The following is a 6,446-nucleotide window of genomic DNA, read 5'->3' as shown; positions in this document are numbered from 1 at the left end:
AATCACTATTACCATCAATTCAACGGTTAACTTATCTCTCGAAGTCGGTCTTACTCGTAACTTAGCCAAATCTTATCATTACTGTTGACACGACCTTTCAAAACAATATTACGAACTTATATGTCATTTTCTTTTTATTTCTAAGAAAATTTTGGCAAAGGTTCCTCTGTATTTCTTACTATCTCAAAACCTGCACGCAGGAAATACCAACAACGCCTCACAGGGCCAACATACACATATATATTATATCGTATCATAGCCGCACAGGGCTTCCTATATCAGTCACCAGATGAAAATGACGAACTTTCCTCGTGTATCCAACTCAAACTGTACCTGTCACACTTTCCTGTTTATTTTCCCTTTCAATCTCTAACTGCAGGTTTCAAACATACCTGCAGCATTCATATTATGTCTAACATATATTCTGCTTACAGTTACTGATTCCTTTTGCTTCTTCTGTGCACACTTTCTAACTGAACTTATCTGCAATATATATACATTCAACCCATTTCTTTACTATGCTTACCACAACTCACCATAATGATAGCCAGTTTGCCATTCCGTATATACTAATTCTCATTATGTAACCTTGATATCCAACTTTCACCTGTATGTACAACTATTTTCCATCCTAGATTTCAAAATTCCCACGGTGATGGGAACACCTTGGTCACTGTTACTCGTAAATACTTGGTTGTCGACCCCTTTGATTTCCGTTTTCCGCTATTAGGTAACAATTTATAACAAATGCACATACATAGGAAATTTCGATAGGGTCTCATATACCTGTAGTCGATCAGTCTCTAGTCCGGTCTGGTGATCTGTAGGGCGAAGTGTGCTCCTTGTCACCATGTGCCCGCCATCTACTCGTCTGGCCTTCATCATCTTCCTCATCGGAGTCCGGGGAATGTAGATAACCGGGCAACTCCTAGTTTACCGACGACTAGGATAGGGGGATGGAGTAATCTGTAACGCCTACCGGGGTAGCCGGTCTAACGTGGTGTCCTGCCATAGGAGCAACTGGTACGGCCTCGGGGACCGCCTCCCTAGATATCAAAAACTCTGGAGGAATTGTCGCGGGGGCCTCCAATGGGTCAGTCTCGATAGAATAACTGAGGCTCCTCCTGCTCGGTCCTGGAGCCTGGGGTCCTGAATTTACCCTAGGGGCCTTCTTAGCACCCTCACTATCTGAAGTTGGCCTCTTCATCTTTTGCAATTCTGCACCTACCTACAGGAAAAGAGGTCACAAATAATCTTTCCTAGACTCTGGCTCTATCGCACGATCTAAGACAGAAGGAAAGATAATATCCTAAATGTCCTATAGTCTCCTGTTTATAGATGTGATGCACGACACACCGATAAACAAGACTCAACTAGACACGGTCTGTAGACACTCCGAGGATGAACTGCTCTGATACCACTTTTGTCACGACCCAGCCCCGTGGGCCATGACTATTGCCCGAGCTGGACACCCATATGTACCTGTTAAACATAGTCGGACTGATACTATAGGTCCTCAATCAATCACAATGAAATCACATACGCAAGCTGACCAGGCTGCCACTACATATATATCATTATGCTACGCAAGCCGACAAGGCTACCACTACATATCATTATATTACGCAAGACGACAAGGCTGCCACTACGAAACGATAACATATGCAAGCCGGCAAGGCTGCTACAACAAACAGAAGCATCCACAACAACTATATAGACACATCTGATCATAATCTATATACAACCCACACACATGTCTACAGACCTCTAAGAGTATCAACAGTGAAATATGACGGGACAGGGCCCCGTCGTACTCCTAGACAAACATATATATATATATAAAGGTCTGTACCAAAATCTAGGCTCCGGAACAACGGAGCTCTCCAAGACAGCTGAAAGGGAATCCTATGCTGGGGACCACCAAATCGAGCGTCTGTACCTGCGGGCATGAAACGCAGACCCCCGAAGAAAGGGGGTCAGTACGGAATATGTACTGATTATATAAAGCATGAAATACAGTAAAAAGGATTATAACTGAAATAGGGAGTACAGAAAACAAGTAGAATGTCCAGAATACAAAAACACTTGCCGTTTTTAAACATAAATCATGCATGTCAATATCATATATCATACCCGGCCCATTATGGGACTCGGTGAACATGGTCGCCACCCCATCCTTGGCGCCATAACACAGCATAACACCATAAACGCATCATAACGCTATAACACCATAAACACATCATAACGCCATAACACCATAAACACATCATAACGCCATAACACAGTATAACACCATCATATCATCACACCATCACGCCAACACAGCATAACACCATCATATATATATATATATATCATATTCCGTCTCTAATGAGGGACTCGGTGAACAATGCAGTGAGACTGTGCACGATAACATACCCGGCCCGGGACTCGGTGAAAGACATATTGAGGCATGCACGAGTAGAGTAGTGAGCAACCATATGCGATATAAATCATTATCAAGACTCAACAGAATAAGAAGAAGAGATTAACACCTGAGTATCAATAGCGATAATCATATCAAGTATCCCTCGAATGTCATTATAGATCATATCAAAAGAGCCTTAGGAATCATAGACATGTATCAAGATAATATGAAATATCTTATAGAAGTCAAGGACATTAGTTATCGTAGAGTCTCTTAGAATAAGAGCTTATATATATTGACTACTATCCAACGTATAGAAAACTTGAGGGGGAAGCTCAATCATTTCAAGAGTTCTAACGTCAAGAAGTGAATAGGAATCATGAATCACACTCGAAACTTATGAATGGAATTACCCCAAAGCTCATATCATTCGTCACTTATATCTAAGACATGCCAAAAGAAATATGGGACAACTTTACATACCTGTTAACGATTAATCGTAATCTCGTTCGCTTTGTCGCCCCTTTAGCCTATTTAATATAAAAGCAACACTATCGTTAGTAACTATACTTTCTTGTTCGTAAATCCGTAGCCCATCGCTTATAGAACTCATTCTTTAACTTATGCTTTCTCGATTAGGGCTTTTCATTAATTAAGGACTTAACGGAAATCGGGCAGCATTTCCCCTATATATTCTCTTAACCCGAATTTTCAATTATCCTCCTGTTAACACAGAAATACCAACAACAACATATGGACATAATCATACCTTCAATCCTTTCAATTCAACAAGGATAACAATATGTCCACAAACAACACAACTTTAACTTTAACTATCTAATTCCTTCATTTTTTTACCACATAATCCATGATAATAACAACCATAATGCTACTTAAAATCAATTCACCATTCTTAATCAAAACAGCCCCCTACACGGCTCAACTTATACTTCAACATCAACATATATAACCCTTTATATTCAACACACATCTATCAAATTTTACAAGTTTAGACTACCTCCAAAACATATAGAAAAAGATTGAATCTTACCTTAACGATCTTGGTTCCTTAACGTTGCCGCCTTCAACGATTCAATTCACGTTGCAATTTCTTTGAACACCTATAACTCCTTAGAACACAAGCTTCCTAAGCCTTCTTTCACTTGAGCTTCACTTTGAGCTCACTCTCGGCCAAAAATGGCCATGGTCGAGAGCTCCATTTTCTCCCTCATTTCCTTTCTTTTCTTTTTTATTGTTCAACAAAGTGTGAAAGATGATTCAATGAGTCATTCTTGGTGATTTATATATGGGCCTCCTAGGCCTGTCCGTCAGGGACTGAGTAGATACAGTGTTGGGTCGCCCGACCAAGAGAGCCGAGTGTACTAATTTGAAGAATCGGATAAAGAAGTAGTGGTTAACTCTAGAGGGAAAATTTTAGTGGAGCGTGGTGCAGTTGCGAGTTCTCCCCACTCAGACCGATAATGCTCTTACGGTTGGTAGGCAGGTTGTTGTAGCCGCATTGATGTCCAGATACCCGATTGATTTTGGGGCATTGGCTAGTACGGAGATACAGTTGAGGGCTTCCCAGCCCAACACTTTTCTGATATTTCCATGCCTGATTACAGAGCTTTTTCGAAGGTCACAGGTACGGTTTGTAGATGATATCGACCACCGGATTATAGCTTCGTCGATTTATTCGGTAGAAAAGAGCACGAATGAGGTTGTTGATGAAAGCCAAGGGGAAGCGATTGGGTTCCCTGTGGCACTTGGAGGGGTACCCCTATCACAGGAGCTGATTCATCCCGGGGCCGCAGGTGACTCTACACAGGAGTTACCCGCCACTGCTGCCCCTATTACTCAAACTATACAGGCTACAGATTCTGAGATCCCAGCCACTGATATTGGAGATGATTCTGTTGAGACTTAGACTGATATTCCTGATCCACAGACTTCGGCTCCACTGCCTCCGAGTTTAGCCCCACAGCTAGCGGGCCCAGCTGAACAACTTTCTCAATGGATAACTTTAGGAAATTTGCAAAATAGGCGACTACAGCGGACCAACAGTCAAAGATCATAGTGGCCCAGCTCGATGATTATGTGAGATCAAGAGTGGACGAGGCACTAGATCCTGTGAGGATGACATTGTCCGCTCGGTTGGAAGGATTTGAGTTGAGATTGACTGCATTGGAGATGGCTCGTCGGACCACTTCCATAGATGCTTTGAGGGAAGAGTTAGAGCAGCTTAAGGCTGATGTTGTATTATTAAATGCTCATGATCCGAGCCTAGTAGCAGCACCACCGTCTGTTGCGGAGGATATTGAGGAGGAGCTTCCATTGGTGCAGTTGTTTGTGCCTACCGCAGCGGGTGGTCGGGGAAAGAGAAAGAGAGTGGCCCGTGGTAAAGAGGAGGTGCGAGAGAGAATTCGCCCTAGGGGCCCGAGTATAGAGGAGCAGCAGGTGGTAAAGGCCATTCAGAGATCGCTCGTGGAGAACGTCCAGTTTGGGACTAGGGGAGCCACCTCGATTAGTGATCCAAGTGGTGAGACATTGCTACCACCCCTTCCTACTCCAGTGCCAGTGCCTACGGGCACCACTTACTGATGTTGTTTCTTATGCAGGTTGATGAGTCGTGAAATTACGCGATATTCGACGCTAATTCCTTAAGCTTTTGTGACTCCTTAAGCACTTTTGTTGTTACTTTTTGTGTTTTTATGTTGTTTTGTAGGAAAAGATGCCCGGAGAGCATAACGGAGCATAACGGAGCAAAACGGACCAAAATAGAGCAAAAATAGAACAAATCAACGTTTCTGGCACCACATGCTAATAGCATGTGGTGCAGTATGTTGAACATGCTAGTAGCATCTGCTGCCAGTGAAAATGGCACCATATGCTACTCGCAGAGTGTAGCATATGGCGCAACATATTGCACATGCGAGCAGCATGTGGTGCAGCATGTGGTGACAGAGAAAGTTGTCACCACATGCTACGGTTTTGGCACCACATGCGATTAGCATGTTGAACATGCGAATAGCATGTGGTGCAGCATGTTGTGCAAGAGGGTATTTTGGTCCAGATTTTGTTCCCGTTTTTTGGAATGATATAAATACTCTTTTAGGGTTTGTAATAGATATCTTTGGCAGTTTTTCATCAAGTTTGGAGACTAGTTTTTACACCACACTTTGGGGTTAAAGATTTGAAGATTTGGTTGAGTATTTCTTAAACCTTTAATTCATTTCTTCAATTCCTTGTTTTGTATTGAATATTTTAGTGTGTAGTATTTCATTTCTAGACTTGAATCTTGTTTATGAAAATATTCTTGATTAAAGTTTGGATTGAACTCTTGTTTTGCTTATGTATTGAATGATTCTTATTGCTATTGAAGTGGATCTTTGTTGATTTAATTAATCTCGTTCTTGAATGTTTCCAAAGGGATTAGCTAACCCTAGGACTCACCCATTTACTTAGATTGAGCTTGGAAAAGGAAATCTAGGTTGGGAAAGATTAATTAACAAGAATTTGGGTCATTAAACTCATCTAATAACTTGAGCTCGGAAGAGGATAGTTACTTGAGGTTAAATTGATTGTGCCTAATATCACACTCTAAGGCTTGGAAAAGCTTAGAGTGAAATTCATTGATTTGGTTGGAAGACTTTCAATGAGATTTTAGATATCATTATCTATTGACACAAACCCGCTCTTAGTTGTAAAATTGTAAAATATATTGGATCGTTACTTGAGTGTAATCTCCTATTATCCATGCTTGTGGCCATTGATCATTTTACTCGCTTTCTAGGTAATTTTACATTTCCGCATTAGTTATAATCTTTCTCAAAAACCAAAAATATTATCCATCGTTTGGCTTTAGCGTAGTTGGTGAAAGTTCCTTACTTTCTTAATCGCCTAGCACATTGTTCCCTGTGGGATCGACCCCGACTCATAGTTGGGTAAATATATTGCATACGACCGTGTACACTTTCTCTTTGAGGAGTGTATTTGGACGTTATAAAAAATGGCGCCGCTGCCGGGGAACAATTTGGCG

Source organism: Lycium barbarum, chromosome 12 (assembly GCF_019175385.1).
Source record: "Lycium barbarum isolate Lr01 chromosome 12, ASM1917538v2, whole genome shotgun sequence".
NCBI classification, from domain to species: domain Eukaryota; kingdom Viridiplantae; phylum Streptophyta; class Magnoliopsida; order Solanales; family Solanaceae; genus Lycium; species Lycium barbarum.
Note: the sequence above shows the minus strand (reverse complement) of the source record.